This window comes from Drosophila simulans, unplaced genomic scaffold, assembly GCF_016746395.2.
Source record: "Drosophila simulans strain w501 unplaced genomic scaffold, Prin_Dsim_3.1 Segkk87_quiver_pilon, whole genome shotgun sequence".
Taxonomy (NCBI): domain Eukaryota; kingdom Metazoa; phylum Arthropoda; class Insecta; order Diptera; family Drosophilidae; genus Drosophila; species Drosophila simulans.
Genome location: NW_025416883.1, coordinates 1,342,279 through 1,355,251, shown reverse-complemented (window position 1 = coordinate 1,355,251; position 12,973 = coordinate 1,342,279). Strand labels below are relative to the sequence as shown.

Here is a 12,973-nt window from a genome sequence, read left to right as displayed (position 1 = left end):
CCAGCAGACCTGGCAAGTAGAGGAGTTTCCCTCCAAGATCTAACCGATAGCCAGTTATGGTGGCACGGACCGACTTGGTTGCAAAATCCACGCAACCAATGGCCAACTCAGGTCAACGCTCCGGTGACCGACCTGGAGAAGCGTGCTCTAAAAGTCCATCTCGCAAAAGCTCCTTCTGAAGAGTTGTTGGCACGTTTCTCCAAGCTAGAGAAAGCTCTACGAGTCCTTGCTTATGTTTATCGCTTCATTCAGCGGTGCAGGAAGCAGACATCTCCATATGATGTTCATCTACTGGCCACTGAAATCGCCGCCGCCGAGCGGTTCCTAATTTCGAACACTCAGCGGAGAGAATTTCCTGTGGAAATTCTAAGTGAAAAGCGTCCAGTGCCAAGTTCAAGTGCCATCCTAACCATGAACCCGTTTCTAGATCCGCAAGGACTGATCAGGGCATGCGGCCGTGTGGCGGCTTCCGAAAGCCTTCAATACAATGAACGCCATCCAGTGATTCTTCCGTATAACTGCCTGCTTTCTCGCCTCCTTGCGAATTTCACGCATCGCATAACTCTCCATGGTGGTAACCAGTTAATGGTGCGCCTCATCCGGTCGAAATACTGGATTCCGAGAATCAACAACCTGATGAAAGCAGTAGTAAATTCGTGCAAAGTATGTGTGATCCACAAAAAGCGGTTGCAAAGCCAACTGATGGGTGTCCTGCCCAAAGAAAGAGCATCGTTCTCCCGACCATTCACGTATACTGGCATGGATTACGCCGGTCCGTTCGATATAAAGAACTATACGGGAAGAGCATGTCTTATTACAAAGGGGTATGTGTTAGTTTTTGTTTATTTCTCCACCAAGGCCATCCACTTAGAGCCTACATCTGACTTAACGACCGAGAAGTTTCTTGCCGCTTTCTCTCGTTTTGTATCCAGAAGAGGGTGTGTAAAACTAACCACGATCAATAAAACATACGCCCGGTCGCGCCCGCGCTAATTCTACAAGTCTTCGAGTGTTTTTTCGAGTGGTCTTTTTTTCAGCAAACTAGGAATTTTTCAGGACCAGCACCCCCCAACACCCCAACATCTTGGTCCTTCGAGCCGGATATCCTGGATTTTTCAAGTTTGTCCTTCAGCGACCAACTTATAAGATAAGTACGAAATCTCCATACCATTTAATTGCCGGTCTGCAGCAAAGGTTCGAACATCCTATTTCGTTCAATTTGCTGTAAGATTTATTGTCAAATCTAACGGATATCTCCGACAAAAGGCAATTAAAGGAAATTACTTATCCATTTTCACGGGCGCCGCCATATTACCCACCGTTCTAAATTTCTAAGTCCCATTTTCCGAATATATTTAAATATTCATCCAGTCCGAACAGTGCAAAATTCCAAATGTGAAAAAAGTGAAATTAATTTGTGCCAAGTTCAGTGAAAATTTCTAAAGTCCAAAGCTCTGCCAAAAGTGGCAAACATTCCGTTCTCGTTTCACTGTGTCCAACGCAAGCCAAATTCTTTTCAACACATTTTTTTGCTTTAACTCCGCAGTCCGCTCAACACAATTTGCTCTGCTATACATACAAACAACAAACAAACAACACATACCCGCTGGCCATTCCAAGGAAAATATTAATTAAATATTTTCCCGCCATTTACCCATATACATTGCATGCATTACATCTCCATATACATACATATACATATACATCTCCATATACTGGAGGTGGAAAGTTGCGCGCGCGCGAAGTACATTGAATTGGCGCTCGTGGGAAATCTCGAAATTTCCCGGGTCGCGCCGGGCCGACAGTGACAGGTGCGGCTGTCCCCAACGCACGAAGGTTGGGCCGTACTCACAGCAGTAGGCACAGCTCCAAGGGTCCAGGGATCGCCCGCCGTCGACGATCTTCAGGGCCTTGGGGCAGGACAGGGTGAGAGTAGGAATCAACTTTCTCTTCACTATTTTCTCTTCCTTCCGTGTTGTTGTGGAGGCTGACAAGTGCCAGTCACGTCAGCTGATCACGCAGTCAGCTGGGATAACAGTGCTGGTAAACGGCAAAAGCTCCCAGGTCTGGCAGCGCTGGTCGGCTGCACGAGCCCCCTGGCATAGGTGGCGCTTTCTACCCAGTGCACTCACTGACGAAAGTTGGCAGCTACGGAAGCCACCAAACGATCTGTTCTCCGGGCGTAGCATACATATATGGGCGGCCAACGGTTATCCTTGGCAACATCCCATGGAATCCCGGAGACAGACCCATGAATCGAGCAGGAGAGGCAGAAGATTAGTGTTAAAAGTCAAGGAGCAGACCAATAGCCAACCCCCCCCCGCGTAGGCGGCACACTTTAAAATCGGGGCTCTGGCGACCGAGCTGGAGCGGTATATCTCCCACCGCAGCAACCTTTTTTTTGCCCTGCTCACAACAACACCCCACCTCCTGGACGACCTTCTGACGAAGGTCAACCTCAACGGGGTGAGGAGCATTAATCTGGCAATGAAGAACTCATTCGCCAGATCGAAGGAGCTCCAATTAAAGCTGCGCACTAGGCTGCCGGAGGCGGAGAAAACGAAGGTCGGTCGTACGGCAAAAGCAGATGCTAGCCAACAGACCACCCCTAAGCTCCCATCCGGCCTCGAAGAACCGTGCAACGTTAAGGGCAGCCCTAAGCCAAAGGATCGCACGGCGCTGTCTGCGAAGAGAGCCCAGCGACCCGACCACCAGAAGGCTGCGGGACCCAAGCGCCTACCAAGGGCTCCGCCCCAAGCCACTGTAGCGGGAAAGAAGTCGCAACCAAACTTGCAGGAACCGCCCGGACCGCGCAAGAAGAGACCGCCGAGGGAGAGACCAGATGCGCTGGTTATCACCCCCACAGCTGGCTTACCTTACAGCGAAGTGCTGTCCCTGGTCACAAGAGGGCAGGACGCTAGGCTCAGGGCCATCGGGGAAAACGTAGCAAGGGTGAAGAGGACGGCCAAAGGCGAACTGCTCCTCGAACTACGTGCCTCAGCCCAAGACCTGACGCAGAAGCTCAAGATGGACATGGGAGCGGTGCTAGGTGACCGCGCCAGCCTTCGCGCGTTAACACAAACCAAGGTATTTGTGATTCGCGACCTCGACGAGCTCACCACGGAAGACGAGTTGAAGAGTGCCTTGGAGGCCCAGGCAGAGATCCCTGCAGCAGTCGTGGCTATCAAGAGCCTTCGGCAATCGCAGTACGGAGGGAAGACTGCGGTGATAGCAGTCCCAGCCAATCTGACGGACCCGCTGATCAAACGTGGCAAGCTGAGGGTAGGATGGTCCCAATGCTTGATCAAGGAGCTGGAGCCACGCCAAAGATGCTTCAGATGCCTGGAAGAAGGCCACATAGCGGCCCACTGCAGAAGCACCGTGGACAGAAGCCAGTGCTGCTTCAGATGCGGGACCGCGGGACACAAAGCCGCCGAGTGCCCTAACGAAGCTAAGTGCTTCTTGTGCGCAAACAGAGGTAGCCAAGCGACCAACCACCAAATGGGCACCCGGAAGTGCCCATTGGCGGGTAAAGGAGCACCAAAGGCACTGCAATGATGCGGCTGATTCAGCTAAACCTGAATCACTGCACGGCAGCCCAAGACCTGCTAGTGCAGACGGTGCGTGAACGCAGAGTGGAGCTCGCGCTACTTAGCGAGCCCTACCGAACGCCGGCTAGCCCAGACTGGGCCTTCGACCGCACCAAGAAAGCAGCGATCTGGAGGTGCAGCAGAGAAACCCAGCAAATAACCGATGTTCTTTCGGACATCGGATTTGTTAGGGCCAGGGTAGGCAGATGGTGGGTGTACAGCGTATACCTAGCCCCCAGCCTGACCCTAATCGCATTCAGCCGGGCACTGGACAGACTGGCAGCGGATGCTAGAGGCCGCACCCAGGTCCTAATAGCGGGCGACTTCAACGCATGGTCAGAGAGCTGGGGCAGCTCAACCACCAATGCGAGAGGCAGGATGGTGCTGGAGGCTTTCGCGACGTTGGACCTGGCTCTTCTTAACCATGGAAACCGGCACACGTTCAGGCGCGCCGGACTGGGCTCTGTGGTGGACCTCACCTTCACTAGCGGCTCGTCGTACAGGCTAGCGAGGTGGAGACTCAGCGAGGACTACACTGGCAGCGACCATCTGGCCATCATCTGCGACCTGGGAAGCCCACCCTCGTCCCAAGCCCAGACACCAGCCCAGGCCAGGATTAAATACAAGACGGACTCTCTGGACACGCAGGTGTTTCGAGAGCAGTTCCTACCCATGACGAGCAGACAAGGAGCCGAGCTGACGGCAGTGGAGCTGATGAGACGGCTGAAGGCCGCGTGCGACGCCAGCATGCAATCGAGCAGGCCGCACAGCCGACAAAGAGCCCCTGTCTACTGGTGGAACCAGGAGATAGAGACGGCTCGTCGTGAGTGCCTCTCCGCCAGACGTCGCTACCAACGCGCGAGAGGTGCGGAGTCCTTTGCCGAACGCCAATCCGAATACAGAGCCCGCAGAAAAACGCTTAAGTTAGCCATAAGGGAGAGCAAGCGCAAATGCTTCCTCGACCTATGCGACTCTGCCGACAGCGACCCATGGGGAAGTGCCTACAAGGTGGTGGTCAAGAAGGCGTACACCAGGACTCCTAAGCTACTGGACCTAGCGATGCTCCGCAGTGTAGCGGAACACCTGTTCCCTGTGATGGATGGGTTACGCCCAGCCGACCCAGCCACAGGGGACCACGTCGATTCCGACGCCACGGTCAGCAGTGACGAGATTCTGGAGCTGGCAAAACTGCTGAAGGACGGCAAGGCCCCCGGACCCGACGGCATTCCGAACAGGGCGCTTCGGCTTGCTCTCCAACTCCAGCCAGACTCGTTTGCGAAGGCATTCACCAAATGCCTGGAGGAAGGAGTTTTCCCGAGTTGCTGGAAAATCCAAAAGCTGCTTCTCCTCCCAAAACCAGGGAAACCACCCGAGGAGCCTTCATCGTTCCGGCCAATATGCCTCATCGATGGAACTGGCAAGCTCCTGGAGAAACTGGTGTGTATTCGGCTTGAGAGGGCTATCGCCGACGCGGGTGACCTCTCACGGTCCCAGTTCGGATTCAGGAAAGCGCGGTCCACCGTCGACGCTGTCAACAGAGTGGTCGAAGTAGCGGCCCAAGCAATCGACGGCACCAGATGGAAGGGTGGCAGCAAAGAGTACTGCCTCATGGTCACTCTAGACATCAGGAACGCCTTCAACACAGCGAGATGGGACCGGATCCTAGAAGCACTAATTGGCTTCAGCGTCCCAGCCTACCTAGTCAGGATCATACGCAGCTATTTTTCTGATCGGGTCTTACTGTGCGAGTCGTCGGAAGGCGAGATCGTAGGCTTCGCGGACGACGTGGCCTTGCTCGTTGTTGACAAGTATCCCGGCAAGTCCGAAGAAAGCTGCAACCAAAACATCAGGGCCATCGAACATTGGCTCAGTTCAATGGGGCTAGAGCTGGCGCCGGAGAAGACTGAGGCTGTCCTGATTAGCTCAAGGAAAGCGGTGGAGACGGCCACCGTCGAAGTAGGCTGTACCAAGGTGTCCTCCTCTCGGGCAATCAAGTATCTGGGAGTCATGATAGACACCAGGCTTTCGTTCCGGGAACACCTTGCCTACGCTAACTCTAAAGCAGCAGGAGTAAATCGGGCGCTTTCAAACATAATGTTGAACTCCCGAGGCCCAAAACAGGCGAGCAGAAGGCTACTGACGAGCGTCACCCGAGCGACCATGCTATATGCCGCCCCGGTGTGGGCAAAAGCGCTTGGTACCGAAAGCTACGCCCAGGGCCTAAATGCTACCCACAGACTTTCGGCCTTACGCGTCTGCTGCGCCTTCAGAACAGTGTCCAACGCGCCGGCTTTGGTGATCGCAGGGATACCGCCTCTGGACCTGTTAGCGAAGGAAAACGAAGTGGTCTTCAACCAAACCCACGGTCGAAGACTCTCCCCCGGCGTCAAGAAGGCAATTCGAGCTGAAGCAAGGCAGCACACCCTGGAGTCATGGCAGCACAGGTGGACCAACGAGCCCAAGGGTCGCTGGACACAGCAGCTGATACCCAACCTCAAGCTAGAGCGGATTGCACGTGGCTAGAGCGGAAGCACGGCGACATTACGTTCCACCTAACGCAGCTGATCAGGGGGCACGGTTGCTTTCGCAGCTACCTGATGCGCTTTGGACACGAGGATGCGGATGACTGTCCATGGTGTGGAGGTGGTCGGAGCGAAACAGCTGAGCACGTTCTCTTCTCGTGCGGTAAATACACTAGGGAACGGAGCTCCCTGGAAACCGTACTTGGCGGCAGACTGAATGCGGACAACCTAGTCCCATTCATGCTGCAGGGGGAGGCGGAATGGCAAGCGGTCAACAGCTTCGCCGCAGCGATAACCACCGAGCTCAGAAGAGCCGAGAGAGCCAGGAGGGTCCACGAGTGAGCAAATCCTGATCGTCCTAGCGAAGCAATGCTTCACGGCCATACCGCGGGGAGTCCTGGATTTGCCCTCATAAATGTTATATGTTGTTATATGTTATAGTTTAGAATAAGGATTCAATAAACGAATAAAAAAAAAAAAAAACATCTCCATATACATTACATATCGTACCGACATACATTGCGCAGATTATCTGCATTCCCTTTAACCAAAGTTTACCAAAGTTTAAATCGCCTGTGTCCCAAGTGCCGAAGCGGAAAAGGCGTATAACCAAAGTTTGCCAAAGTTTAGATTGTTTCCCGTCGGCAAATCCAAACCACCAATAAAATTTATTCCAAGTGCCGACGCGGAAAAGGCGTTTTATTTTCCATCAATGTTTTTCGGTAAATTTCCAAATTAATTTCCGAACAATAAATAAATTTTAAATTAAATTAAACATTTTCAATATTTATTAAATTATTTTTTAATTTGAAAGTTTTCAAAAAAAATAATTATCCATAAATAAATAATACGACCGCCATATACAAGTCGTTCACCCGACAAATATTTCCTTTTCGTATTGCTTGGATATTAGTTTGTGGGTGTTTTATAAGTATTTACAACGCGGAGAAAAGACTTCAATTCCAGTCATTCCATGTTCTCCGTTTCCAGTTGTAAATAAAAGAATAAAATTTTCTTCGTTCTAATAAACATTTTATATCACCGTGTTCCACATTCCAAGGGTTCCAACCGTAAATAAGGTGGACCCAATTACCATAAATCACAGGTCATTTATACAATTCGCTGTTCACTCCGAGTCACCTGTCCGATTAGTCTAAACTACGGCGTTTCCACTTCTTGTAAAACTTGTAAGTTTTACACCACTTAAATTATTAAGTGCAGTCTGAGGAATCTGTCTACTTTTTCAAAAGTGTGACAGGCTTCCCTTCCATTTCGTATTTCTTCGATTATGCCCATCGGGGACGATAAGAAGAAATTGTCCGCTGACAAGCCCAGGTCTATTTTTTCACCACAAGGGCCCAAGAGTCCAAGAATCCCAAGCATTTCGGTGAGAACGCCTGCGCAGATTTCCGACGACTGTGCTACCCCATCCAAAGCCACAGTACAGCGCCACAGCTAAAAATATGGCTGCTTCAGATCTAGCGCTAGCCAAATTCATTTCGGTTTCTGACCGCTTAAGCAAATTTGAGGCTCAGATCAACACTCCGGAATTCGCAGCTCCAACCGTCACGATGCTTGGCGTCCGTCGCGACCAAGACCGAACCCTATGGGACAAGGTTGAGAAGGAATACGATCTCTGCTCAGAGTGCCTTGTGTCAGCAGGCGAAGCGGCAGCAAGCAACATGCCTATTCTCAGGGCTAAATACAGTTATTGCTATTCAGTCTATGGAAGGTGTGTTGCCCAGCTCGTTGATAAAATCGAGCAGGGCACTTCTCAGTCCATCCCAACCGCGAACGCTGCGCCCCAGGCCTACATTTCCTCTGGCTGTCGGTTGCCTCCATGCGATACAGAAGTTTTCGCAGGCGACTATCTTCGCTGGCTGACTTTCCGGGATCTTTTCACAGCCATTTATATTAGTAATCCACGGCTGACTCCGGTTGAAAAGTTATTCCACTTAAATGCCAAAACAAGTGGCGACGCGCATGCCATAGTTTCGATTTCGCCTCTCACCAACGAGGGTTTCCGCTCTGCGTGGGAAAACCTGATAGAGCGTTTCGAAAATAAACGATTGTTGGTAAACAGTCAATTGAAAATACTGTTTAATGTGCAGTCGATACCACAGGAATCTGGGGCGGCCTTGAAGGTACTGCAAAGTACTGTTCAAGGTTGCTTGACTGCCTTAGAACTGTCAGGCATCAACACTGAGAACTGGGACTGCCTGCTGGTATATTTGTGCTCATCCAAGCTCCCGAAGATAACTCTCTCCTTATGGGAGCAGTCGCTACATAGGAAAGCCGACATCCCGACATGGGGAGAGCTGAACACCTTCCTCACAGAACGTCATCGAACCCTAGAAGCAATCGATGATGTGAGACCGTCCGTACCGAGTCAGTCGCATTCCAAAGCGATAAACTCAAGTGGGCCCTCTAGAAAATTAAATTCCTACGAGACGAAAGTGGCTCCAAAATTGAAAAGTTGCGACTTGTGCAACAAGGAGAACCATCCTGTCCGTGTATGTCCGCGGTTTCTCCAAATGTCGGTTGACGACCGGTCAGCCTACATTAAACGGAAGCAGTTATGCTTAAACTGCTTTGCAAAGGGACATCAGCTTCGTGAGTGCAAAAGCACGCACAATTGTTTTACTTGCCGTGGCCGGCATCACACGTTGTTGCACCGAAACAACCTCTGTTCCAGCAATTCAAGCCCTTCAAATCCTGCAAGGCCAATTTCCGCTAATCAGGCCAATTTCGTTCCAAATGAGCAAGCCGGTGTTCAAAATTATTTCGCCACGGGCTCAAGAGCTATCCTTCTTGGCACTGCCATAATCAATATCTCCCATCTTGGCACTAACTTTAAGGCACGCGCCCTGATCGACTCCGGATCAGAAGCGACATTCATAACCGAGCGACCGTTCAATCTAATTAGATTGCCATTCCAGGTGGTTGAAGCCCAAGTCTCGGGATTAAACCAAACAGTAGCTGCTCAGTCCAAGAAGCTCTGCAGTTTCACCATCCGATCTCCGTTGCAGTTGGAGACGACGGCCTATGTCCTCCCTCAACTAGCCGGAAATCTGCCTTCCTACCCAATTCCGCAAAATTTCCTTCGGGATCTTCCCGATTTTCCACTGGCGGATCCAAAATTCTATGAGAGCGCACAAATAGATGTACTTATCGGAGCCGACATCCTGCCTTCGGTGCTTCTGAGTGGAGAAAAAACCAACATCTGTGGCTCTCTCTTGGGGCAAGAGACCATTTTCGGCTGGGTACTAACTGGGCCAGTGTCAGCCTCAGCCCAAAGCAGAATTTCCTCTTTTTCGACACAGATCTCCCACGCGTACGATAATTCACTGGACAAACTCCTCACAAAATTTGAAAGATGAGGCCTTGAAAGCGAGATATGATTCGGTTATCCAGGAATATCTCGACTTAAAGCACATGCGACAAGTTCTTCCTACGCATGATTGCAACGCCTATTATATGCCACATCACGCCGTCTTAAAACCGGAGAGCGTAACTACTAAACTCCGTGTAGTATTCAATGCCTCCAGCCCATCATCGAATGGTACCAGTTTAAATGATATCCTTCATGCTGGCCCTGTCTTACAGTCCGACTTGACCATTCAAATTCTGAAGTGGCGCTATTTCCGATACGTGTTCAACGCCGATATCGAGAAAATGTATCGGCAGATCTGGGTAGATCCGAGACACACTCCATTCCAGCGAATACTTCTCCGTAACAATAGAGGGGAAATCAGAGATTTCGAACTGAAAACAGTAACCTTTGGAGTCAATTGCGCGCCTTTCCTGGCAATCCGAGTACTGCAGCAGCTAGCAGCTGACGTAGAACTCAGCCATCCAAAAGCTAGCAATGTCATTCGAAATTTCATGTATGTGGATGATGTTTTAGCCGGAGCGGACTCCACGGAAGAAGCTCAGCTCATGGTGCAAGAGCTCCGAGACGCTCTGAATTCTGCCGGATTTCCATTGAGGAAATGGACCTCCAACCAAAAGGAAGTTTTAGCGGCCATTCAGAGCAACCATCTTTTAAATACTGATTTTCTCGAGATCGATGCAGAAAGTACTGCCAAAACCCTCGGTATTCGCTGGAAAGCAACCTCCGACGAATTCTTCTTCGCCCCGCCAGAGTTGGCTATCGAAACGTCCTTTACAAAACGCCAAGTCCTGTCCCAAATTGCCAAATTGTTCGACCCTGCCGGCTGGTTAGCGCCGTTTATCGGTCGAGCGAAAATTTTCACGCAGGAGATTTGGCTGCAGGAACTTGGGTGGGACGAAAACATTCCAAATGAGCTTTTTCAGCGATGGCTTAATTTTCTTCAAAGTTATTCAGTGTTAGAGCAGATACGCATTCCACAGTGGCTATCGTTTCGTCCAGATTTCAAGGTCGAGCATCATGGCTTTTGCGATGCGTCGCAAAAGGCTTACGGGGCGGCCATATATGTCCGCGTAGAAGTGGGCAGCACCATTATGGTGCAACTCCTAACCGCGAAAACCCGGGTAGCACCAGTCAAAACGGTTTCGCTCCCAAGATTGGAGCTGTGCGGAGCGTTATTGCTTTCCGAAATGGCTGCAGCCATCATTCCGCAGATGCCTACGACTAATTCCGAACTTTACTGTTGGACGGAGTCCACGATAGTGCTTGCATGGTTAAGCAAGCCAGCATGCCAGTGGACCACATTTGTAGCCAATAGGGTGACGAAGATCGCCCAGGACACAAAAACAGAGAATTGGTCTCATGTTCAATCTGAGCATAATCCAGCAGACCTTGCAAAATCCACGCAACCAATGGCCAACTCAGGTCAACGCTCCGGTGACCGACCTGGAGAAGCGTGCTCTAAAAGTCCATCTCGCAAAAGCTCCTTCTGAAGAGTTGTTGGCACGTTTCTCCAAGCTAGAGAAAGCTCTACGAGTCCTTGCTTATGTTTATCGCTTCATTCAGCGGTGCAGGAAGCAGACATCTCCATATGATGTTCATCTACTGGCCACTGAAATCGCCGCCGCCGAGCGGTTCCTAATTTCGAACACTCAGCGGAGAGAATTTCCTGTGGAAATTCTAAGTGAAAAGCGTCCAGTGCCAAGTTCAAGTGCCATCCTAACCATGAACCCGTTTCTAGATCCGCAAGGACTGATCAGGGCATGCGGCCGTGTGGCGGCTTCCGAAAGCCTTCAATACAATGAACGCCATCCAGTGATTCTTCCGTATAACTGCCTGCTTTCTCGCCTCCTTGCGAATTTCACGCATCGCATAACTCTCCATGGTGGTAACCAGTTAATGGTGCGCCTCATCCGGTCGAAATACTGGATTCCGAGAATCAACAACCTGATGAAAGCAGTAGTAAATTCGTGCAAAGTATGTGTGATCCACAAAAAGCGGTTGCAAAGCCAACTGATGGGTGTCCTGCCCAAAGAAAGAGCATCGTTCTCCCGACCATTCACGTATACTGGCATGGATTACGCCGGTCCGTTCGATATAAAGAACTATACGGGAAGAGCATGTCTTATTACAAAGGGGTATGTGTTAGTTTTTGTTTGTTTCTCCACCAAGGCCATCCACTTAGAGCCTACATCTGACTTAACGACCGAGAAGTTTCTTGCCGCTTTCTCTCGTTTTGTATCCAGAAGAGGGTGTCCACGTCAAGTCCAGTCAGACAATGGCAAAACCTTTGTTGGCGCTGCCACCCTGCTTTCCCGCGATTTCCTTCAAGCCGTAAAAGAGTCGGTGACGAATGCCTATATTCATCAAGAGATGCAATGGCAATTTATTCCTCCGGGAGCACCCCATATGGGAGGCCTTTGGGAAGCAGGCGTAAAAAGCTTCAAGACGCTATTTTACAAATGCACGGCCACACGAAAATACACGTTCGAAGAGCTCTCCACGCTCTTGGCAAAAATAGAAGTGTGCCTTAACTCCAGGCCGCTCTCTCCTATGTCTGAAGATCCGACAGACTTGCTGGCTCTGACGCCAGGGCAATTCCTTGTCGGGGGACCCCTTATGTCCACGGTGGAACCCGAAGTAAAGGGGGAAACGAAATCCCTTCTTAATCGGTGGCAGCATTTGAAGGCTCTCCATCAGCAGTTCCGTGTGCGATGGAAAGAAGAGTACCTCAAAGAACTCCACAAGCGTTCTAAATGGCAGGCCCCGTCCAAAAATCTACGCATCGATGACATGGTCGTCATCAAGGACGACAACTTGCCCTCTAATGAGTGGCGGCTCGGCAGAATTGAGTCTGTTTTCCCAGGAGCTGACGGCAACGTCCGTGTAGTAAACATCCGTACTGCACGTGGAGTTATTAAACGTCCAGTGGCAAAAGTGGTGCTTTTGCCGACGGAGTCTTCCGAATCTCCACAATAATAGGCGCTCCTCTCGTCCTTAGTTGTAGTTCACTAGCACTAATCATCCGTTATTTTTCATTTCGTTTTCGATCTCCTTTCGACATTCGACTACGCGCAGCATGGCTCCTCGTCAACAAAACGCACGCAGTGCTCGTGCCGTGGAGAGCAGACGTACCCGAGGTATTCAATCCTACCGATGCCGAGTCTGCCGCGGTATCCATCCTCTTCGGAAGTGCGCGAGGTTCCTAAAGCTCAGCGCTGAAAAGCGTTTGCGAGCAGTCCTTATTAACAAATACTGCGCCAATTGCCTCGCTCACGAGCATTCCACGGGAGACTGCCGAAGCGGTGATCGTTGCAAGAAGTGCGACCGATCCCACCACACGCTGCTCCACATGCACTAGCAGGTTAGCTCGTTGTCGCGGTCGCGAGCGCGCTCGCGTCGCCAACCAGTGCCAACCCGACAAGCAGCTTCGGCCTCGTCCCAACGTTCCCGCCGGCACAATCCGCCAA

At 50.9% G+C, this 12,973-nt stretch overlaps 1 pseudogene; it reads left to right on the top strand.

The window, feature by feature from the left end:
• The first annotated feature begins 7,400 nt into the window (after window positions 1–7,400).
• LOC123327453 lies at window positions 7,401–12,096 on the top strand (annotated as a pseudogene).
• The last annotated feature ends 877 nt before the right edge of the window (window positions 12,097–12,973 follow it).